We start from the raw sequence: 26,466 nt of genomic DNA on the forward strand, positions 1-26,466 counted from the left end.
GCATTCCAGTGGTCCAACCACCAGTGCTCATCATTGAATATTCCAGGGCAACTATGTGCTCGAGATTAGTGCTGCTTCAATGGAGGAAATTAGAAATCATCTGTTGAAAATCGGTTACAGACCACATTCTTAGGCTTTATCTTTCTCAATCAAATAGTAATCAGTCATCAGGATCTCTCAGTAAATGTAACAGGCCAACTGCATGAACAAGAAGACCCAGAAGACCATAATATTCTTATTTGTAGTCCCCTTTTCCATCAGTTTGACATATGCTGACATTTCCTGAAACATTCCAATAGCTACTTTGTGCATCTTTTCACCACTCTGGGAAAGTCACTATTGTTGGTGCTTTCATCTTTGAGTCTGCAAAACTAGGAAACTCACCTCCTCCAAGCTAAGGACAAACTTCTTTTTTAGAAATAAAGGGAGGGATCACCTGGGTTGCTCAGTCAGTAAGTGTTCAACTATTGATTTCCACTCAGGTCATGATCTTGCAGTTGGTGAAATCAAGTCCTGCATCAGGCTCCACACTGTCAGTGCAGGGCCTGAAGCAGGACTTGATTTCACCAACTGCAAGATCATGACCTGAGTGGAAATCAATAGTTGAACACCCCCCCCCGGCTCTCTCCTTCTCTCTTTTTCTAAAAATAAATACATAAACTAAAAAAAAAAAAGAAAAACGGAGGAAAATGTCATCAGGTAAGTCCCCTGGTAGTGAACAGGGCCACCATTCATCACCCCAAACACTATCCTGTTCTTTGAAAACAAAGCGGTGGCAAAGCTACAGTAGGTGTTGGAACTTAAGGGCTTACAACGACCAGACATGATTTAAATGAGTGATGTGAGAAAATAGGTAGTACTAGAGCACATAATATCTGGGAGCATCCAGAAGGCAGTTTTGCAAAGTGTCTAATACTAGAATTTGAAGGCAGAATATCTGAGATTCAATCCTGGCTCTCCTTACAAATTGTGTCTGTTTGTATATAATTTATCTAAGCATTTCATGCCTCAGTTTCCTCATCTGTAAAATGGAAATAAGACTAACCTTAGAGGACTGCTAAAATGATTACATGATATTGTCTATATAAGTCTTCAGCACAGTTCCTGACAAAAAGTCAATACTCACTAGATTTCCTTACCTTTAAAAAGTAATATAGGAAAATACATATTTTCCATAAAGTCTCAACTGACATGACTTCAACTCACTAGAGTGGGGAAAAAAAGGATGTTTTGTTGGTCCTTGGGAATGTGAAACACATATGAATCACTTCCATAACCTATACACTTGCCATTTATTCTAGGCAATTAATGTTTTATTTTATTTCCTGACTATAAATTGTGCTTTCCATTTGAACATCCTTTAGTAAACACAGACTTGTCCTTGAAAAGTATAAGAATCAACATGAACTAGGTAGGAAATCAAGAGAGGAAACTGCATATATTTTTCTAAGTAAAATTTAAAGTCCTATTTTATCTAATTGAACACAAGTAACTCTAGGAAGTACATCAAAGGGCCAAAATGTTTTTATATAAAAACTAGCAGAAGCAGATAAACAATACCCAAGGCCAAACTAAATACCCACCAAACTTGAAAAAAGTTCACAAGAGGAAATGTGCTAGCAAATTAAGTATATAGAAAAGTGTTCCTAACCTTCAAAAATATTAGTCAAAACAATCATGAGGTACTATTTTGATTTATCACACTAGCCATAATTTTTTAATGGAGATAACCAAAGACTAGAAAAATTCAGCGAGCAATCCTATATTTGTGTTGAGAGTTTATTGTGTAATAGGGACGCCATTAGGAAATATGGATCCAATCTTCAAAAGTGTCCAAAGACAGACTCCATAATGTTAATTATGAGAGTCACCCTCTGAAAATAGTCCAAAGTTACAGAATAAGTTTTACGTGCAAATATACAAATACATTTTTTCAGCCAAAATATTTACATGAGATATTTGCATTTTTAATTGATACATAGTAGTTTTACAGTGTTAAAATAATAACTAAACACAAGGAGAAAACATGAAGTGGAATGCCAAGAATTTTTCTATAGTTCTTGTCCTCAAGGAATCTACAATCTAACTGAGGATGATAAAGCCCATATTAGAAAAAAACTTGAGAATAATATAATAATATTATAAAAACTGGAGAATAACATAAAGAACAAAACTTGGATGCTGCAGAGAGGCAAAGTAAAATAACAGATTAATATATGGATCTTTCTTTTTTTATATGCATCTTCAATATTAAATGTAATACAAGTCTATTGCAGAAAGTCTGAACAATACAGGATAAAGTAAAACAAGGAATATGAAATTGTCTTAATTTTCTTAGATAAATTTCATTTAATTTATTCTTGTCTCCTTGTGTTTAATTATATTTTTCCTTCAACAAAAACATCCTATCCTTCACTCAGATGAGATGGGACCTGACAAAGAGTAGGTAGAGATCCACATAGTAAAAGGCAGAGTCTTTCCAATACGTCTGTGATTTTGTGGCAATCATTTAGACACTAATACCATTAATGGCCCCAAATGATATTTTAAAGGAAAAATTACAAGATAAATATGCATTTGCAGGGACAGAGTCTGTCCAGGTATCATCTATTTTATAGGCTGGCCACCAACCTGTATCCAGGAACACCACCCCCAAGATGTCAGCATATGGAAGGTTTTAGTTCTCATTCCAGACTTATGTTAAAATGTTGTAGAAAAAAAACGCATAACTGTGCTAACTATTCATAGGATGGTGGTTGCAATTTATTTTGTAATGGCTTTCAAAACCTATACACAATACCTGATTTTTAATACCCTCCTTGACTAGTCCTTTAATAATGTGTTATTAACCTGATTGTCAGGAGAATGGGACATGACCCTCCAGTGATGAAGAGTTCTTTTCAGAGTCCACAGATGGACATGAGGGGCCTAGAAATCATCTGAAGTCAATGAGAAAAACTTCTCTAATCACAGGTAACTCCTCTCAGTCTCCCCCCCCGCCCCCCCCCACACACACACACACTCACACACACACTCACACTAATATGTTCCAGAGAGAAGATCCACAGTGATGAGGTTTAGGTAGGCCACTTTCATATATTGATGATGATGATGATGATTTATTTCAGAGAAACAGAGAGAGAGACTGAGCAGCAAGAGAGGGGCAGAGGGGGAGAGAGAGAGAATCTTAAGCAGGCTCCAGGCTCAGCACAGAGCTGAATGCAGGGTTGGTTCCCACAACCCTGGGATCATGACCTGAGCCAAAATCAAGAGTTGGACGCTCGTCTTACTAAGCCCCCCCAGGTACCCTGCATATTGATTCTTTTGAATTAAACACTCTGACCCTCCTCTGTTCTCCTGAAAGCAGGAAACAAATTCTCCATGTGAAGGCTACCATCCCTGTATCTGGAAGGTAGAAGGCATCGTTAGTGCCAGAGACAGGGAATCCAGGGCAGAGAGGGCTGTATAAACAAACTTTGTTACTTCTTCACTTATTTGCTACCCCAAGCCCAAACACCTTTGTTAATTCTTCACAAATGATTGTTTGTTTCTTCGTTTAAAAGATATAAAAGCTGCCTGCTTTGGTCACTTTGGGAAAGCCTCATATTTCCATGAGCTCCTTATGTTCACAATTAAAATTTGTTTTTCTCCTGTTAATCTGTTACATCACTTTAATTATTAGGCCATCCAAGGAACCTAGAAGGGGAATTTTCCCCTCTACAAAAGCTTCCACAGAATCCTGAAAATTTCCAAAAGCCAAAATACCAGAGCCACTGCTCAAGGCTTGAAAACTAATTTACAGTTTGACCTTACGTAAGTCACTTGGTCACAGTGTTAACTCAGTTTCCCCTCCTCCCAAATAATAATTTAATTCTATTCTGAAAAATCTTCAAAGGGTAAAGGTTGAATGAAATAAAGTGCTACCTATACATCTGCTATTATTATTTCTTTACCCTTTCTCTTTTCCCTTCTGAGAGATCTTGTGAAATTTAGTCACGAAGTTTCTTTGGGGCAAAATACAAAATTTCACCCATGCCATGCTTTATGTATTTTTCTTTTTGAAGATATTTTAGTATTCTGTGCTCACTGTTGACTGAAAATTGTTATTCCAATTTGGCCTAATAGCCAAGGAAATTTTTAAATTAAGGATAAATAAAAACAGTACATATGCATTTGTGCCCATCAACTTAGAGATGGAAGACAGCGTGAACAAACATCGAAATGGCATCCCATGATTACAGGCTGATTTAAAAACCTCAGCAAGGTGCTATTTTAAGAGCAAAGCAGCTTTGCTAAGGAAACAAGCAACACTATACTGCTTCAGCACTGAAGTCCAGTAGCAGAATATTTCCACGAGAAAAAGAAACTCCAGTTAATGTGATTTTGCCTTAAAAGAAGGAGGCTTGAGCAAATAGCAAAGACATCATCACCATGATTGCTCTCATGGCTCTGTTACTCTGCCCGCGAGAAGCAGCATGTGTACAAACACACACACACGCACAAAAATACGTCAAAGCAATGGATGGCTCTTAAGGACAACACTTAAGGAACATCTGACAGCATTAGGTCTAGGGATGATGGTCTGGCTTGAATTTGATGCAAAAGCTCCACAATCAGCCAACATTTAGGGACAAAGTTTTTATTTTGCTACCCTCTCAGGAATGAATGAGACCCATCTAACGCTGGCCTGGGAAACATGCAGCTTCTGAAATCCAAGTAACAGGGACAAGGGGGGGGGGGGGGGGGGGGGGGGAGAGAGAGCCACTTGGTTTCTTAAAGACATAATTTTTACTCCCCCTAGTCCCAGGAGGGAGCACCCAGCTCTCTTTTTCACTGCATACCAAGGAACCATATATGGTTTCTTCCTCCTCATAAACTGCTTTACACTTAGGGGAAGAACATTTCTTTAAAAATTATGTGGAGGGACTATTATGTATAAGCAAAACACATACTCCAATTTAAAAGAATTTAAGTGAATCCTAGGAAGATTCCTTTAAGGATTCTGTGACAGTTTATTAAATGTCAGCTTGATTGGGCTAAGGAATGCCCAGACAGCAGGTAAAACATTACTTCTGGGTGTGTCTGCGAGGCAATTTCCAGAAGAGATTAGCATTTGAATCAGTAGACAGAGTAAAGAAGATCCTCCCTCACCATGGCTGAGCATCATCCAATCCATTGGGGGACCAAATAGAACAAAAATGCCAAGGAAGGATGAATTCTCTCCTCTCTTCTGCCCTAAGACATCCAAAGTTCCTGGCTCTCAGGCCTTTGGATTCAGATTGAATTACACCACCAGATTTCCTCATTCTCCAGCTTACAAAAGGCAGATTGTGGGACTTTTCAGCTTCCATAACCACATGAGCCAATTCCTAGAATAAATCTTATACACACACACACACACACACACACACACACACACACTTTATGAGATATATATGAGATCTCATATATATATATATATATATGTATATATATATATATATGAAATTATATATATATATATAATATCTCCTATTGGCTTTGTGTTTCTAGAGAGCACTGACTCTAATTCTAATTCTAATTCTAATTCCATAATTAGAATAATCATTTTGTATTATCTAGTTCACCACCTTTTCTGGAATCTTTGCTATTGCTCACGATATGTAGGTACTTAGGCAATATGCAACACCTCTAATAATGGGGAGCTCACTACTGTAGCATGAAAAGTTCTGTTCATCATTCATTTATGCATTACTCACAAATGTATTAAATTTCTACTATCTGGCACTGTGCTAGGGGCTAGAAGCACAGCAGCGGACAAGAAATCTCTCACAGGAGCTTTGAATTTAGTGGAAGATACGGCTAAGTCAGAAGTGACATTATAGCACTTCTTATTTTTAACTGAATACTCATATGTAAATCCTACTCACTGTTGTGGATTAAGCCCCTAGCAATACATACAAGTCCAATTTATATCCCACAGACAAATCCATCAGGCATTTGAAGACAATAATCACAGCTTCTCAAGTTAAAACCCCTAATCCATTCATTCAATTTTTTTCAAGCATCTACAATGGGCCATGTTATGAAGATACAGCAAATTAAATACTAACACAGCTCCCTTCAAGTTGTCATCCCTCCTTGCATCTACCACGTTTTTATAGGCAGAAGTCCTCCTGTCCAAATAGCTCTCTATTTTCCACTTTAAATACTAACAATCACCACTGTATGAGAGATTTCTCTACATACAGAACTAAGTGGCACAGCCCCTGCTATCAAGGAACAAACAGACTGATTGCAGAGCCATGTGTAGTTGTTTCATTTATGTCATTTATCATGAATGCACTAACCTATACCTGGTTGATAGACGTCCCTATTTATCGCTATCTAAGATATCTAAAAATATGCAAATGTAACAATATGATGTGGTTTTCATTTATTGAAAGCAGTGTAAAATGGTGTCAAACATTGAGCTTTGAGTGTGGAGGCTACGCATAGTCATTCAAGATTGTTAAAACCATAAAGCCCATTGACCTAACCCAGAGCAATTTATGCTTTATTCCTTTTCCTAGATTATTTCCTGAGACCTAGGGCTGCAGTTTATTCTGTGAAGCACAATGCAACATTTTGAGACCCTACTGAAACACCAAAGCTTGCAGTTTGCCAAGAAAACTCTTTTGGCAAGTGCTCCAGGTCAATCTTCACTCTTTCGTCTCCACGTTAGCTACAGCTCAGGTTACTTTGGCTGCAATCTGGAACTTCTTTATTTGGGAAAGTCAAAGAACACAACTCATTGTTTTTTACCTTTTCCCTTTTTTCACCAAAACACTATAAACTACATAATCTACTTCCAACATTTTCAGAGGCGTAGGGAACATTTTGATGGTGATTGTGATCGTTTTTATTTCTTCTACTTTCTTGGTGTGAGTCTCTGACTTTCATCATTGAGTTCCCCAAGAACCTCTCTACCCAGTTATCATTCGGTACAGCAAACACTGCTTCTTTAATCGGATTACTTTGATATAACCATTTTTGAGATGAGAATATATTAATACAGCCTAAAGCAGAAGCATTTCAGTTTCAGATTCTTAAATTGACACTTAATGAATGTTAGGTTGAGCCTACTGCATCTCTGAGGCTAACGCCAGCCATGCATTGCTAACTCACAGCCCTTTGGTAGGGCCTAGAGAGGAAAGGAAGGTTGAGATTAGCCAACAGACAAACCACAGATACTCCGTTACCTCCTCAACCAGGCCTTTCTGGTACAACCAATCTGGAGTCGTAACCACAGCACTCCTTCATATCACTTTTTTTGGTTTATTCAAAGTATTTTTCACAATCTGAAATTAACGTATTCATTTATTTCTTAACTTGTTTTATTAAATAAACTTTTATGACTATTAACTTATTTATAGCCTCAATATCATCCACCGCCACCCCTAACTTGATATAAGCTAGAGGAAGGGGCGGGAGGGGCCCTACCCATCTTGTTTATTACTGAATCCCTAGCTGGTACATGATGAGCAGATAGAAACACTGAATAATAAATGATTGAACCAGAAGATTAGAAGATGTATCTTTCATAGTTGTTCATCTCAGAAAAAGAAATGATCAATCATTCTAGGCCAACTGATTACACTTAGCATTTACTTCTATTTTACATAGACATCATATCTTGACTGATTTTTTTCTGACAATTATAATTGAGATATGTGTTTTATTTTTATCAACTAAACGAAATTGATAAATTGCTAGATCATTAAACTGATTCTATTTGATCTTTGAGGGTCTAGAGTTTGCATACCTGGGTTTCTGTAGGATTACTAATACTTGTGTAGGTTACATATTTATTGAGCTGGCCAAAAATATTTAATTACAACATGATCTTTCATTAACAGTTCTAGATTTCAGGGAAAAATTATCAATTAACTTTATAAGAGTTAACACAAAATATTCAATAATATACAATAATATCATCTGTAATGGAATTTCCAGGTAATGTCTTTAGGATCAGTACAGAGACTGACTTAATTATAATAGTTTCTTCCTGCCTCACTGGCTACTTTTCAGTTCTCCTTGTTGGTTCTGCTTCCTCTATCTGATGTGGATCCTTTTATTTTCTATCTACTTAGCCCCCATAAATAATAACATTTAATCTTATAATAACTGTATATCCTTCATTTGGCTTTTCCTTTTAGTTGCAAATCAATATATTTAGCTACCTAATCCACATTTCCCCTTGCATATACTTAGCTCTCACTTAATCCAAAACGGAACTATTGATTTCTTCCCCTAAATACATCCCTCAATCATACCAACCATTTGCTTAAACCATCAACATTAAAGTTATCCTCATTTTCTAACTTTCTCTCAGCATTACTCCATGTCTCACCAGCTCAAAGGGGCTAAGATTCTAGAAAAAAAATGAAACCAACTATAGTCACAGCCAAGGTGTTGATGAAGAATCTACTTCTGGGGGAAATATATTTTAAAGGGTGATGACCTGGATTGGTACAGCAGATGACCTCTTAGGAAAATAATGGGAATATTACTGATTGAACAACCACCTTTCCCAGCTGTGTCTGGACCGGCTGCTCTTATGCCCAGGCACTTGGGAAAATCCAGCTGTGTCTTCTCATATTCTGACAAATGTCTATGATCAAACACCAAAAAAGTACCAGTGGAAGAGGATGCATTTAAGATGTACTTGGTTCCTATTTGCATGGCTATGCCACTATCCTGTGGTGTGGAGTTAGGAAATGTGTCTGGTTGATGGGGCAGTAACACACAGGTGTGAGTCCAAACCAGAAACAGACAACAACACCTGAACCCAGAGTTAGAACACTGATTCTTCTCTAAGACAACCCTGTTTCCTTTAAGGTCTATTGTAGGACAGAGAGAGAATATAAACTCTGAATCTTTCTACAACATTCTGGGAGAAAGTTATTCTATAAACTGGCTGTGTATAGATAGTGAAACCGACAATTTTTTTTTCAAATTAATAAAATTCATTCAAAAGAGAATTTGCAATTCATTTGTTCTTTAATTTACTCTCTTAATAAGCACATATTGAGAACAAAATAGGCATTGAGGCAATAAACCAGTCCCCAAGAAGAGAGAGAAACCAACACATAGTTCTTATCCTCACTGAGTTCACAGTTCTGCGTCAAGAATATATATGGTTACAAAAGAGTGAGCTGTAAAATATAAAGTAAAAACACAAAAGAAAGACAGTCTGCACATTTGGAGTAAAAGTGAAAGCAGAAAGGAAATATTTCCTACCAAAGGTGATATTTGAGTCTAGAGTTACGATAAGACCAAGTAGAAAAAAAGTCCTTTCAAGTAGAGAGAACAATGTGTGCAAAGGCCCACAGAAAATGCAATGCTTTAAGGGAAACACAAGGGAAGCAGCAGGTTAGAGCAAAACATGCCTGGTGGGGAGGGTAGACTATGATGCCACAGAGCAGTCAAGAGCTGGATTGTGAAGAATCCTATGTAGCATGGTAAGGGGCTGAACCTTATCCTCAGATTCAGGGAGCACTAAAGTGAGCCGCTAAGTATAAACAAAGGATATACATGATCAAATTTGACTTGTGACACAAATTTGACATTTGGATCCAGAAAATAGTATGAAGGATGAATTGAAAAAAAGGACTATAGGCAGAAAACTAAACTAAGGGGCCATTTTGGTAATTTAGACAAGGGGTAACAAGGGCAAGAACTCACATGCTGAACTAGAGGGTTAATATGTTGTCAAAACATGTAAAATCAACATAAATTGGTGATGAACCAGAAATGGGAGTTGAGGAAAAGGAAGAGACCAAAATAGAGGCCTCTGGATTGGATTGACATAAATCCACATATGTTATTCATTCCCTGAGGAGGGGGAAATGGAGTTCAGATGGGACAAACTGAGTCAGATTAACCTGCCAGATCTTCAGCTAGAAGTTAGCAACAAACATTAGAAATACCAAATAGAGACATCTTTTTGACATGGTATTTAAGCTAAAGTAATAACAGTTTTGATTCAATGCAGGAATGAGGAAGGGATAGGTCTGCCTTGTTAAGTGAGATGAAAGTAGGTCAGAACCAAGTAAATCTGGAGAAGAATGAAGACACAATAATAGAAGAGGTAGGGAGAAATTGCTAACACATGAAGAAATTAAACTTTCTTTAAACTCTTACTGGAAATACCAGATCAAGAAGGCTATTCCAAGCAGTTCTTGAAAAAACTTTAATTAAACACATTAAAGCAAACAAACAGTATTCTCGGAAACTTTCATGTTCCCTTGGAGCAGCATGTGCATTTGGTCTCCTCTAGTTGAAAACGAGTTGTCTTGATTTTGCGAATTGATAGGAGGAAGATGGCGGCATAGGAGGATTCTGGGCTCACCGCGTCCTGCTGATCACTTAGATTCCACCCACATCTGCCTAACTAACCCAGAAAACTGCCAGAAGACTAGCAGAACAGACTCTCCGGAGCCAAGCATAGACAAGAGGCCCACGGAAGAGGGTAGGGAGGGCGGGGAAGCGGTGCGTGCTACACAGACTGGCGGGAGGGAGCTGGGGCAGTGGAGAGGCAGCCTGTCCAGCAAGGCAGAGCCCCCAAGTTTGATGTGCAAAAGTGGAGGGGTCGGATGGAGTGAGTTCTGACAGCCAGCCAGACTTAACATCTGGAATGTTATAAGTCAACAGCTCTGCTCAGAGAGTGGGAGGGCAAGAGAACAACGGGAGGAAGAGTTGTTGAGCACCAGAAGACAGAGCTAAGCTTGGTGGGGAACAAAGACACTGGTCAGCACCATCTACCTCGCCCATCCCCAAGCCAAAATCCCAAAGGGAACCAGTTCCTGTCACTGAACTTGCTTGCACTGCGCAAACACCCAATGCTGTGCTTCTGTGGATCCATCCCTCCGATGGGTCTGCCTCCCTCCTGGTGCCACAGGGCACCTACTGCAGCAGACCACTGAAAGCAAAGCGAGCTGAGCCTGCCCCTACCTCCCCTGTGCACCTTGCAGATCCACCCTGGCTAATACACCAGATCCCATAGAAGCAGCACCACAAGCCTGGCAGTGTTCAAGTAGCCCAGACAGGGGCCACACCACTCCACAGTGAGTCCTGCCCCTGGGAGAGGGGAAGATAAGGTACATACCAGTCTGACTGTGGCCCCAGCAGTGGGCTGGGGGCAGACATCAGGTCTGACTGCAGCCCCGCCCACCAACACAAGTTACTCCAGACAGCACAGGGGAAGAGCCCTGCAGTTCCACACCACTCCAGGGACTATCCAAAATGACGAAACGGAAGAATTCTCCTCAAAAGAAACTCCAGGAAGTAGCGACAGCTAACAAATTGATCAAAAACGATTTAAGCAATTTAACGGAACATGAACTTAAAATAATAGTCATAAAATTAATCATTGGCCTTGAAAAAAGTATAGAGGACAGCAGAGAACCTATTGCTACAGAGGTGAAGGGACCAAGAAACAGTCAGGAGGAGCTAAAAAATGCCATGAGGTGCAAAATAAAATGGAGGTGACCACAGCTCGGATTGAAGAGGCAGAGGAGAGAACAGGTAAATTAGAAGATAAAATTATGGGAAAAAGAGGAATCTGAGAAAAAGATAAAAAAAATCCATGATTATGAGGGGAGAATTAGAGAACTAAGTGATGTGATGAAACGCAATAATATCCGTATAATAGGGATTCCAGAGGAGGAGGAGAGAGAGAAAGGGGCTGAATGTACTTGAAGAAATCTTAGCTGAGAACTTCCCTGATCTGGGGACGGAAAAAGGCATTGAAACCCAAGAGGCACAGAGAACTCCCTTCAGACATAACTTGAATCGATCTTCTGCACGACATATCATAGTGAAACCGGCAAAATACAAGGATAAAGAGAAAATTCTGAAAGCAGCTAGGTATAAACACGCTCTAACATGTAAAGGGAAACCTATAAGACTAGTGACGGATCTATCTACTGAAATTTGTCAGGCCAGAAAGGAATGGCAGGAAATCTTCATTGTGATGAACAGAAAGAATATGTAGCCGAGAATCCTTTATCCAGCAAATCTGTCATTTAGAATAGAAGGAGAGATAAAGATCTTCCCAAACAAACAAAAACTGAAGGAATTTGTCACCACTAAACCAGCCCTACAAGAGATCCTAAGGGGTATCCTGTGAGACAAAGTACCAGAGACATCACTACACAGAGACACCAGTACAAGCATGAAACCTACAGACATCACAATGACTCTAAACCCATAACTTTCTATAATAACAATGAACGTAAATGGACTAAATGCACCAACCAAAAGACATAGGGTATCAGAATGGATTAAAAAAAACAAGACCCATCTATTTGCTGTCTACAAGAGACTCATTTTAGACCTGAGGACACCTTCAGATTGAAAGTGAGGGGATGGAGAACTATCTATCATGATACTGGAACTCAAAAGAAAGCTGGAGTAGCCATACTTATATCAGACAAACTAGACTTTAAATTAAAGGCTGTAACAAGAGATGAAGAAGGGCATTATATAATAATTACAGGGTCTATCCACCAGGAAGAGCTAACAATTATAAATGTCTATGCACTGAATATGGGAGCCCCCAAATATATAAAACAATTAATCACAAACATAAGCAACCTTATTGATAAGAATGTGGTAATTGCAGGGAACTTTAATACTGCACTTACAACAATGGATAGATCATTTAGACACAGGATCAATAAAGAAACAAGGGCCCTGAATGATACATTGGATCAGATGGACTTGACAGATATATTTAGAACTCTGCATCCCAAAGCAACAGAATATACTTTCTTCTCAAGTGCACATGGAACATTCTCCAAGATAGATCACATACTGGGTCACAAAACAGCACTTCGTAAGTATAAAAGAAACGAGATCATACCATGACTACTTTCAGACCACAATGCCATGAAGCTTGAAATCAACCACAGGAAAATGTCTGGAAAACCTCCAAAAGCATGGAGGTTAAAGAACACCCTACTAAAGAATGAGTGGGTCAACCAGGCAATTAGAGAAGAAATTAAAAAATATATGGAAACAAACGAAAATGAAAATATAACAATCCAAATGCTTTGGGACGCAGCGAAGGCAGTCCTGAGAGGAAAAGACATTGCAATCCAGGCCTATCTCAAGAAACAAGAAAAATCTGAATTACAAAATCTAACAGCACACCTAAAGGAAATAGAAGCAGAACAGCAAAGACACCCCAAACCCAGAAGAAGAGAAATAATAAAGATCAGAGCAGAAATAAACATTATAGAATCTAAAAAAAAAAAAAAAACTGTAGAGCAGATCAATTAAACCAAGAGTTGGTTTTTTGAAAAAATAAACAAAATTGATAAACCACTAGCCAGGCTTCTCAAAAAGAAAAGGGAGAGGACCCATATAGATAAAATCATGAATGACAATGGGATTATTATAACCAATCCCTCAGATATACAAACAATTATCAGGGAATACTATGAAAAATTATATGCCAACAAACTGGACAACCTGGAAGAAATGGACAAATTCCTAAGCATCCAGACACTTCCAAAACTCAAACAGGAAGAAATAGAAAACTTGAACAGACCCATAACCAGTGAAGAAATTGAATCAGTTATCAAAAATCTCCCAACAAATAAGAGTCCAGGACCAGATGGCTTCCCTGGGGAATTCTACCAGACATTTAAAGCAGAGATAATACCTATCCTTCTCAAGCTATTCCAAAAAATAGAAAGGGAAGGAAAACTTCCAGACTCATTCTATGAAGCCAGCATTACTTTCACTCCTAAACCAGACAGAGACCCAGTAAAAAAAGAGAACTACAGACCAATATCCCTGATGAATATGGATGCAAAAATTCTCAATAAGATACTAGCAAATCAAATTCAACAGCATATAAATAGAATTATACACCATGATCAAGTGGGATTCATTTCTGGGCTGCAGGGCTGGTTCAACATTCGCAAATCAATCAATGTGATACATCACATTAATAAAAGAAAAGAACCATATGATCCTGTCAATCAATGCAGAAAAAGCATTTGACAAAATTCAGCATCCTCTCTTAATAAAAACCCTCGAGAGGGGCACCTGGGTGGCTCAGTCGGTTAAGCGGCCGACTTCAGCTCAGGTCACGATCTCGCGGTCCGTGAGTTTGAGCCCCACATCGGGCTCTGGGCTGATGGCTCAGAGCCTGGAGCCTGCTTCCGATTCTGTGTCTCCCTCTCTCTCTGCCCCTCCCCCATTCATGCTCTGTCTCTCTCTGTCTCAAAAATAAATAAAACGTAAAAAAAAAAAAAAAAAAAAAAACCCTCGAGAAAGTAGGATAGAAGGAACATACTTAAGCATCATCAAAGCCATTTATGAAAAGCCCACAGCTAATATCATCCTCAATGGGGAAAAACTGAGAGCTTTCTCCCTGAGATCAGGAACACAACAGGGATGTCCACTCTCACCACTGTTGTTTAACATAGTGTTGGAAGTTCTATCATCAGCAATCAGACAACAACAGGAAATCAAAGGCATCAAAATTGACAAAGATGAAGTTAAGCTTTCACTTTTTGCAGACGACATGATATTATACATGGAAAATCTGATAGACTCCACCAAAAGTCTGCTAGTACTGATACATGAATGAAGCAAAGTCGCAGGATACAAAATCAATGTACAGAAATCGGTTGCATTCTTATACACTAACAATGAAGCAACAGAAAGACAAATAAAGAAACTGATCCCATTCAGAATTGCACCAAAAAGCATAAAATACCTAGGAATAAATCGAACCAAAGATGTACAAGATCTGTATGCTGAAAACTATAGAAAGCTTATGAAGGAAATTGAAGAAGATGTAAAGAAACAGAAAAACATTCTGTGCTCATGGATTGGAAGAATAAATATTGGTAAAATGTCAATACTACCCAAAGCTATCCTCACATTCAATGCAATCCCAATCAAAATTGCACCAGCATTCTTCTCAAAGCTAGAACAAGCAATCCTAAAATTTGTATGGAACCACAAAAGGCCCTGAATAGCCAAAGTAATTTTGAAGAAGAAAACCAAAGCAGGAGGCATCACAATCCCAGACTTTAGCTTCTACTACAAAGCTGTAATCATCAAGACAGCATGGTATTGGCACAAAAACAGACACATAGACTGATAAAATAGAAGAGAGAACCCAGAATTGAACCCACAAATGTATGGCTAACTAATCTTTGGCAAAGAAGGAAAGAGTATCCAATGGAAAAAAGACAGTCTCTTTAACAAATGGTACTGGGAAAACTGGACGGCAACATGGAGAAGAATGAAACTAGACCATTTTCTTACACAATACACAAAAATAAACTCAAAATGGATAAAGGACCTGAATGTGAGACAAGAAACCATCAAAACCCTAGAGGAGAAAGCAGGCCACAACCTCTTTGACCTCAGCCACAGCAATTTCTTACTTGACACATCCCCAAAGGCAAGGGAATTAAAAGCAAAAATAAACTATTGGGACCTTATGAAGATAAAAAGCTTCTGCACAGCAAAGGAAATAATCAACAAAACTAAAAGGCAATGAACAGAATGGGAAAAGATATTTGCAAATGACATATCGGATAAAGGGCTAGTATCCAAAATCTATAAAGAGCTCACCAAACTCCACACCTGAAAAACAAATAACCCAGTGAAGAAATGGACAGAAAACATGAATAGACACTTCTCTAAAGAAGATATCCGGATGGCCAACAGGCACATGAAAAGATGGTCAACGTCGCTCCTCATCAGGGAAATACAAATCAAAACCACACTCAGATATCACCTCACGCCAGTCAGAGTGGCCAAAATGAACAAATCAGGAGACCAGAGATGCTGGCGAGGATGTGGATAAATGGGAACCCTCTTGCACTGTTGGTGGGAACGTGAACTGGTGCGGCCGCTCTGGAAAACAGTGTGGAGGTTCCTCAGAAAATTAAAAATAGACCTACCCTATGACCCAGCAATAGCACCGCTAGGAATTTACCCAAGGGATACAGGAGTACTGATGCATAGGGGCACTTGTACCCCAATGTTTATAGCAGCACTCTCAACAATAGCCAAATTATGGAAAGAGCCTAAATGTCCATCAACTGATCAATGGATAAAGAAATTGTGGTTTATATACACAATGGAATACTGCATGGCAATGAGAAAGGATGAAATATGGCCTTTTGTAGCAACGTGGATGGAACTGGAGAGTGTGATGCTAAGTGAAATAAGTCATACAGAGAAAGACAGATACCATATGTTTTCACTCTTATGTGGATCCTGAGAAACTTAACAGAAGTCCATGGGGGAGGGGAAGAATAAGAAAAGAGGTTAGAGAGGGAGGGACCAAAGCATAAGAGACTCTTAAAAACTGAGAACAAACTGAGGGTTGATGGGGGGTGGGGAGGAGGGGAGAGTGGGTGATGGGTATTGAGGAGGGCACATTTTGGGATGAGCACTGGGTGTTGTATGGTAACCAATTTGACAGTAAATTTCATATTTAAAAAAAAAAGAAAAGAAAAGAAAAGAAGAGAAAAGAAAAGAAAAGAAAAAAAAAGAAAAGAAAAATAAAGAAAAGAAAAGAAAAGAAAAGGTCTTGGGATTACTGGATTTCCTATTTCCCAATAAAATATAATGAGCTTTTGGTGACATTTTTCATAGTGCCATGGGTCAGTCTTTGATAATCCTGGGCTCCACCATACATGAGACTCCATGCACATACCAAAAAGTGACCAGCATTTAGGCACCTCTAGAATGACCTGTACCATTGCTCAGAAAGTCTCTTTTGAGCAAACAATGGCCACTACCATCTATGGGCAAGAGAGTGAGACACAGGATGTGCTCTCAAATCTGATGCATTTCTCTGGCCAGAATTATAGTTCAATAAGAGAACTGAACCCTTTGGCACTCCCTTTCTCCACAAATCTTTTCCTGGCTAAGTTAATGAGAGCAAACCCACCAGGAACGTCAGGACATAGAGTTTTTGCAGGGAAATAAACACAAGCTACTTCCAAGGTAAAAGACAATGATGCAAGAAGGATCAGAATGGTGAAGAGGAAACAACAGAAAATACATCACTGAGGGGCGCCTGGGTGGCTCAGTCGGTTGAGCGTCCGACTTCAGCTCAGGTCACGATCTCGCGGTCCGTGAGTTTGAGCCCCACATCGGGCTCTGGGCTGATGGCTCAGAGCCTGGAGCCTGCTTCCGATTCTGTGTCTCCCTCTCTCTCTGCCCCTCCCCGTTCATGCTCTGTCTCTCTCTGTCTCAAAAATAAATAAATGTTAAAAAAATTTTTTTAAATAAATAAATAATTAATTAAAAGAAAATACATCACTGAACCTATAACTACAAATAAGAGATATCAACCATCTCGTGATTTTCCCAAGTAGCCTAGCACCCGAGTAGGTACACAATCATTGGCCTATGGTCAAACTGCAAACTTACAATAGAATGTTTCCAAACTAGATAAATTACAACAGCTGTAAGCAGCCACATTTTCCTTATTTGTCTATTAGGATAGAAGATATTTAAGAGCTCAGCAATGGTCAGAAAATCTGAAGGACACAAAGACCACAAAACATGAAGGACACAAAGCTCATGGCTTACTCTTACCACCAATATTACCAAATTGTTTAGTTACTACTCCCACTTCATTTCAGAAAGGACTACCATGAAGTATTAAACACTAGTGGGAAATGGACCTTGAGTTGTTTGCAGTCAGTGTAAGGAGGGAACTTGTGAGTTACATGATGTACAGCAGTTCATGCACCATAATTGCAATTCTCACTGCAATTCTCACTAGACCGAAGCACTGTGGTGTGGGCAGCAGACTGAGAGAAGACAATATTCTAAGACCTATATGTCAGTATCATTCCATAGCTGAAAAGTGGTGTAACGTACAATAATAACTAAACCTCCGTAATATAAAATTAAGAGGTTTAGGACAGTTGAATTGAACCAAGTAGGAACTGCAACAAACTCCAAAGCAGAAATTTTTACCCAAAATTGAAAGGTGGTCACTCAATAATATGGAAAAAAACCAGCTGAAGACCTACCTGACTTTGCAGCTACAAGTGCACACATATATGATAATCTTCCTCAATGGCATCATCCTCAAAAGACAGAGACCAATGACAAAAGCATGAAGTGTATGTGTCACAGCCAGACCAATGATGACCTAATGTCTAGAGCAGAAAAGAATAATGATCAAATACATTAATCACAGTTTTGCTGGTTGATGTTAATCATTTATTATCAATGAAAAGGCTAGCCTTATTCAAAGCCATTAGTGTCCATTAGTAAATTAAAATTTGTTGTTTTTTAGTTTTGTTTTTATTCCACATATTTTGTCCAGTTTGACATCAGGAAGTCACTTAGATTATTTCTACATTTAAACCTAAATATAAAAAAGTGAATTTTCTTTTACAACATTACCTAAACAGACTTTCTAAGTCGTTAATTTGCAGAATGTTCCTCTCTCCCCTCAATCACAAAATTACTGAGTACTCTATCTGTATGTAGGTCTTAGCCACATCTTTATCAATGATGTTTTGTGAGCCCTAGCTTAATATTGAACTGAATAATCTGTGCTTGGTCAAAGTTTTTGCAAGTAAAGAAATTTACCAATCCTAGATTATAAAACAAAGTACATTTTGTAGAGAAGATGTACTTGCTTTACTTGATTTTCTTCTGTATTTTTCAGTGTTCAAGTAACATTTTTAGCATTCCAGGCAACCTATATAATCAAACATAAGTAATGTCTTTCTTCATATCTCTTCAGAAGCAAAACATCCCAAAATACTATTGGTTGGCTTATTTTGTGCATTCATTATCTGCTATATAGTCTCTGTCACCTCAGAGTATTCTTTCTCTCCCTTTCTACACACACACACACACACACACACACACACACACATTATGAAGACAAGTAAATATTCAGTTTAGTTATAGACATAGGCAAAGTTCAGAGGATCACTAAGATCTTAGTAAACAAAGATTCTCAATCTCCACTACCACTCATACTTGATCCTCACTGAGCTTTTCTCAATGTCATTGTTTGTACATCTTTTGAGAGTGAAATTTTTTGTTATCTCTTCAGATAACATGAGTTAAATTCTGGGCCTTGGAAGGAGCAGGAAATCATTGGAACACACAGTTGAAGGAGATAGAAGAGAGGAAGAGGCTTCTGGAGAAGAGATCTCAGTGGGCATCAGAGTGTCAGCCAGACAACACGAGCAGTGACTTTCCATTGAGAAATTACCAAGTGGTGGACACTATGCTAAGCAATTCACATTTGTTATCTCTAACAACAACTCAGTGATATTAGTACTATTATTATCCCCACTTTACAGATGAGAAAATTGAAGCTTATAGAGTTTCAGATGTGTATCTAAGGTGAAAACTAAGTCCTGGAGCCTGAATTCAAAGGCAGGCAGTAAGATTCTTAACCATCATGCATACAGTGTTAGCTTCACATCCTATGCCAATCTGCAACTATGCCTACGTAAGGAAGAAGGAAAGTTTACGTGTGTGTGTGTGTGTGTGAGAGAGAGAGAGAGAGAGAGAGAGAGAGAGAGAGAGAGAACTCTAACTAGCCAATCAGTGAGACACATAGCCTCCTGCCATTCTGTGCATTAAGTATTCTCCCTGGAGGAACTAGACATGGGAGACCAGCTCTCGTTCCTTTCATCAGACCCAGTGTCTCTCACAGCGCAATCTTGTGAGCCTCTGGGCATCTTACCAGTGCCTGAAACACACACTTTTTAATACGGCATGGCCTATAGATGAGCCAACTACTTCATCAGATGTTCAATCACAGAAGGACCCATAGGGTCCACCAGGAGATGGCATTTGTGTCTCCAATGTGGCACTTTCTTAAAGGATTTGGGAAGCAATGTAACTTTACCTCATGCACCCCTTTAAAACTTAGTGCCACAGTGAAAGCAGCTTCTCTCTGCTTCCAGATGGTACAACTCCTGCTCTCTCTCAGAAGCCACAGGCTTTTTTGGATTCCCTTATTTTGCTCTGGTCATTCTTAATACAGGTCTCTAGATTCCTGAGTAACATAAGATAATGTAAAACTATTATTTAATTGCTCTAGAAAGAAATTAAAAGTGCCTCACCAAGGACACACGTTTTTTCAAGACAAGGCTGATCATAAGTAGTCATCTTAAATAATCCAAGACAGTCTATTTGACATAGGACAGTCTCCTTATTACTAGAATAGTAGATAAGTGAACAGATTTCCAGTTGGGATGAGAAAGATAACAGAATGAGAGATGAGACATGAGGGGCTGAATATGAACAAAGATTTGTGCAAATATAGATAGATGCCCACCTTCTTTCCCTCTATTCCTAGCTTTGTGCAATGAATAATACAAAAGCTATTGTAAAAGAAAGAAGTACATTTGAATTATAGTTCTGTCACATATTAGCCATGCATCCATTATTTAATTTGTTTGAGCTTCCCATTACATACTTATAGAGAGGTTATCAGAATAGCCATTTAAGAAGTCTACTAGGAAAATATATACAAAGTTATTGGAGTGGAGATATCCAATAAGAAGTTGCTGCCTCCACAATTTCCTCCCCTCTCTTATTTCAGGAAATAAATGATGGGCATCCTAAGGCACATGATGGAAATGTGACTGTGAGAATCCATTCTGGTGATAGTGATGGAGCCGCCTCTGTGCTTCCCATTTCCTACTCATGGATGGGTAGAATTATTTTCTCACCAAGTCCATCTCCATTTCCAGAATGAAAACCTCATTGTTTTCTCTTTGGTTTCTCTCTTTTTGGCACTTACTGTCTCTATGGCAATATCATGCCCTGAATAAGAGGATTTGTGGAAAGAATATATTCTGTGTTATACCTATACCTATATTATGGCATGAGTCAGAATCAGGTACAGATGCTCTATCCAGAAAAGATGCTACTCCCAATGTATGAATCACAAAAGAATCACCTACTTTTTGCTAATATCACACCTGCTCCCCACTTCCCTGAAATAAGATTCCACAATTTCATAGCAACTTTTATTTTATTCGACACCCAATTGACCATTTGCCTGGCACCATGTTTTGTTTGTTGGTTTGGTTTGATTTGATTTTGATTTTTTTCCCCACCATTTTCCTTTGTTATCAATGAAAACATATAATTTGGATGAAAAAGAGAAAGCAAGATCAGTTAAACTACGTTAATTTGGTGTTTAAATATCAACATCTAAATTTTTAAAAACGAGCACTGCTTTCTTCTCAAGATATACATTGAACTCTGACCAACTGACTCTAAATCTTACAATTGCCTCAGCCCTGTATTTATATGATAGATATTAGCAAGAAAACAAGCACACAGATGAACCACAATATCATCTCTATTTGCTTTCAGACATTTTGCTTACAGCATATCTCCCATTTTAACTAAGTTTTATTTAGTCTCTCTAACGTGAAATGTCTTCTGATTCTGAGAGGACTCCATTTTATTCAAGTGGGGCAAGTATGTCCTGAAAAAGTTTGGTGGCTGAGGGAACCAGCCTGGCTCTTACATTTTACTACACAGAGTTAATTAAGATCAGTTCGGTAGTCCTGTATCTAGTATCTCCCTTGTGCCAAGAACTAATCCCTTCCTGGTGGTGAACCTTCGTGTGGCCAGCACTTGCTGGGACATCATTCAAGATATGTTGTAATATGCCATTTTAGGTTATTCTCCTAATCTCATCTCAGAAAGGCAGAAACAGACATCATTTCTTTTCCTTTTAACAATGCTCCTTAACTATTTTTAATTGCTTGTAAACACTTTTTTATTTCATAATAGTAGATGTCATGTATATAGTGAAAAGCACAGTTAAAAACAACATATGATGCTTTTTATCAATAAAATGAAAATAGTTCACTTTCTCTTGCCCCAGTGCCTCCACGTCCCTAAATTCAGCTCCAAGAAACAACCATTTTTATCTTTTTAAATAGTTTGTGCACATCCTTATTTAAAACAGAATTTTCCTTTGTTATCCTTCTCTCCATTCTTCAGCTCAAGAACTTGGCTATACTGGGTGACACCAACTGCAGTGAATATCAATTCTAACTTAAGCCATTTAATGGGGAGAGGAAGAATCAACAAAGAAGTATCTAGAGCAAGCAGTACTGCATCATGTTGTTACTTTCCTTCTCTGGAGTCATACCCAAATCCAGCATTAGGAAAAAAAAAAAAAAAAAACAGGAAAACGTACTCTTTTCAGTCCTTCCTTTCATCTCTACCCCCTTCCTTACTCTGTTTATCCCCACAGCAGATCTAAAATTTCCTCTGGATTTGTTTTTTAAATTAATTTTCTTTCTCAGTGCCACTTCCTCTCCCCATCTTAATCTTCACATCAAGATTTTGATGAACAGTACCAGCTTCATCAGAAAGGCCACATGGCTTAGAGATTAAGTACCTAGTCTTTGGCACCCAAAGATATAGTAGGAATCCTAACTATATCATAAGGGTGACCTTGGGAAAGTTATGAGTTTGTCCTATCTCCAGAATGTTGAGGGTGTTGACTATCTTTCAGGATTTCTGTGAGAAACAAAAATTTGATGCAAAAAGCACCCAGAACATAACAGGTAGAAAATAAATATTTAAAAAAATTTTTTTAACATTTATTCATTTTTGAGAGACAGAGACAGAGGGACAGAGACAGAGACCAAATGCTAGCAGGGGAGGGCAGAGAGAGGGGAAGACACAGAAACCGAAGAAGGCTACAGGCTCCGAGCTGTCATCACAGAGCTCAACATGGGGCTCAAACTCCCAAACTGTGAGATCATGACCTGAGCAGAAGTTGGCGCTCAACCGACTGAGCCACCCAGGGGCCCCGAAAATAAATATTTTTAAGTCTCCTGTTATAGAACACTGTTGCTAAAGAGAAAACAATTTGAAAGTATTTAGTCACTGAAAAGTTGTAATAAATTCGGATTATTGTGGCAGAGATATTGGCCATGAATGCACTGGATTTCCTTTCCAACATTGACACTGATGTGTTACTCTTGATCAAGAAAATCTCTTCTGTCCATTGATACATTAGCCCCCTTTTGGTGATGCTATGGTTTCTCAAGGACAGAGTAAAATAATTAATTTATTATTATGGCATATATTGACCAATTTGCATTACAGTTGCTTTTACATGAGAGGTAAGAGTCAGATTCTCACTCCAGAAAGGATAGGCAATAGGACTCTGACATTACTAACTACAAGGCCTTGGGAATATTACTTAACTTTTCTAAACCCCATCTGTAAAATAGAAATAGTAGGCTTGCCTCTCTTTAGGATTTTTCTGTGAATTAAATGGAAAAAAAGCATATAAATGCTTCATCACATATGGGAAACCCTAATTTTTCCATGACCATTATGGCAATGATGAAGATTCTGATGATGATAGTATCATAAAATGTCAAGAAATATCAAGATATTAAGAAGGAGATAGCCTTCCTGGTGGAGAAATTCTTCTTTGGTGGGATATTGCATATGTCATTTTTAGTTAGGGAGCCTACTTCTCCAGTTGCTCTGGATAAGTAATCAGACTACTCAAAAAGATATAAAATGACTTTATTTCTCATTAGAGGATAATTGGATCTGTCACCTGTTAATTATGACATTAGTTAAATATTTTGGAAGGTCATTGAGGGTAAATCGCTAAGAGAAATATCACTGCATTTGTTTGGCATGTTTCTGTGTATTGCAGATGGTGACAGCCTCAGCATAAAATTAGTCATTTATAACTCCAAATGGTGCCTCACATCCCCTGAGACTCCACCTAAAATGAAATCCAAGGAAAATGACAGTACAAAGGACAAAGAAGATGATTGTTTGCAGTAGTTCATCTTTAGTTTGTGCACAGAGGAGTTATCAAACCAGGCTTGTTATTAGAGTAGATAAACTTCAAATACATAGAGCTCTCTTTTGTTCATCTTCAAACTCCTATCTCTTCCATCATGATGCCATACAGCTCATAAGGCATGAGCAGAGTCACCTGTTCTCAGGACCCACTTCTTCTGGGAACACGGTGAGGGCAGACAGTGCCCAGTTCACAACTAAACCACAGTGCAGGGACGGCACACAAGCAATTGTACGGAAGCATACAGAGTACCCAAATAACATCCAGCTAATCTGTCAAACCACTACTAATAGCCATTCACAAAACCTTCCAAAGCCCCAAAATGTGTCCCAGGCCCTATGTATCGGTAATAGAACACAGCATCAGAGACTAAAGCACATTTATGGGGAAAAAACCCTACAGGTAGTATCATACTCAGTGATGAAAGTCTGAAAGTATTTCCCCAAAAAAGAGGGAAAAAAGATAACCTTTACCAGTGTTATTCAACATTGTACTAGAAGTTAACTAGAGCAAATAATGGTGGGTGTGGGGGAGAAAGAGTATGAAAGACACCCAAATTGGAAAGGGAGAAATAAAACTATCTTTATTTGCAGATGGCATGATCCTATATATACAATATCCTTAAAAAAAATCACAAAAACTCTACTAGAGTTAATAAATATATTCAGCAAAGTTCCATAGTATAAGATCAATACAGAGAATTATCTGTGTATACCAGCAATAACACTCGGCAAATGAAATTAAGAGAATTCAACTTATAATAACATACAGATAATAAAATAACTAGGAATAAAATTAATTAAGGAGGTGAAATATTTATACACTGAAAACTACAAAATAGTGCTGGAAGAAATTTTAAAAGGCCTAACTAAATGGAAAGATACTTCACATTTGTGATTGGAAAAGTTAACATTAAGGTGGCAATATTACCCAAAGCAATCTAAAGTATAGATTCAATTCAATCCATAAAAAACAATATTGAAAAAAAGAATAAAGTTGTAGGATTCACTTCCTGATTTCAAAAATCACTACAAAGCTAAAGTAGTAATAATAATAATAATAATAATAACAACAACAACAACAACAACAATAATAATAATAAACGTTTGGTACTGGAATAAGGGTAGGCATAATTCTATGGAATAGAATTAACAGTCCACAAATCCATGTGCAAAAGGATACAGCCTCACACTTTACACAAAAATTACCTCAAAATGGGTCAATGACCTAAATGTAAGAGTTAAATCCATGACATTCTAGTGGAAAACGTAGGAGTAAGTCTTTACGACTTTGTTTGACAATAGATTCTTAGACATGACACCAAAAGTACATGCAACAAAAGATAAAAATAGATAAATCAGACTTCATCAAAATTAAAAAATTTTCTGCATCCAAGGACATTATAAAGAAAGTGAAAAGATACCCTGAAGAATCGAGGAAATATTTACAAATCCTGTATCTGATAACTGATAAGTATCTAGAATATATAAAGAAATATTACAGCTCAACAACAAAAATATAAGCAACCAAATTTTAAAAAGGGAAAGAATTTGAATAGACATTTCTCCAAAGAAGATAAACAAATGAAAAACAAATGCATGGAATGATACTAAACATCATAAGTCATTTAGGAAATGCAAATAAAAACCACAGTGAGATACCACTCTTTACTCAATAAGATGCCTAAACTTAAAAAAGAAAGAAAGAAAGAAAGAAGGAAGGAAGGAAGGAAGGAAAGAAGGAAGGAAGGAAGGAAGGAAGGATGAAAGAGAAAGAGAGAGAAAGAGAAAAGAAAGAAAGAAAGAGCAAATATTGGCAAGGATGTAAAGAAATTAGAACATTTGTCCATTGCTGGTGGGAATGTAAAATGATTCAGCAGCTGTGGAAAACGTTTTGGTGGCTCCTCAAAAACTTAAACTTAGGATTATGATATAACCCAGTATTTCCACCACTAGGTACATACACAAAAGAATTGAAAACAAGTACTTAAACAAATATATACATATCCATCTATGTTTGTGTTAGGACTATTAACAATAGCCAAAAGGTGGAAATAACCCAAATGCTATTCAACAGATGAATGCATTAAAAAAAATTGTGGTGTATATAGTCAATAGAATATTATTCTTCCATAAAAAGGAATGAAGCACTGATACATGCTACAACATGTATGGACCTCAAAAACATGATATTATGTGAAAGAAGCCAAACACAACTGTCAAGTATTCTGTTTCCATTTATATTAAATGTCCAGAAAGAATAAATAAGCTCATAGAGACAGAAAGCAGATTTGTGATTGTCATGAACTGGAGAGATGGGGAAATAGAAGACAGTTGCTTAATGAGTACTGGGTTTCAATGCGGGATGATGGAAATATTTTGAAACTCAATTTATTTTATTATTACATAATATTGTGAGTGTACTGAATGTTGCTGAATTGTACCTTTAAAATGGTTAATTTGATCTTGTCTGAATTTTGCTTCAACTAAAAAAATGTTGAGTATTGAAGTCTCCAACAATTGCTGTATTATTTCTTCTTTCAATTCTGATAGGGTTTTTTTTCCCCATGTATTCTGGAATTCTATTGTTAGGTACACACATATTTA

This window comes from Panthera uncia, chromosome D2, assembly GCF_023721935.1.
Source record: "Panthera uncia isolate 11264 chromosome D2, Puncia_PCG_1.0, whole genome shotgun sequence".
Lineage (NCBI taxonomy): Eukaryota > Metazoa > Chordata > Mammalia > Carnivora > Felidae > Panthera > Panthera uncia.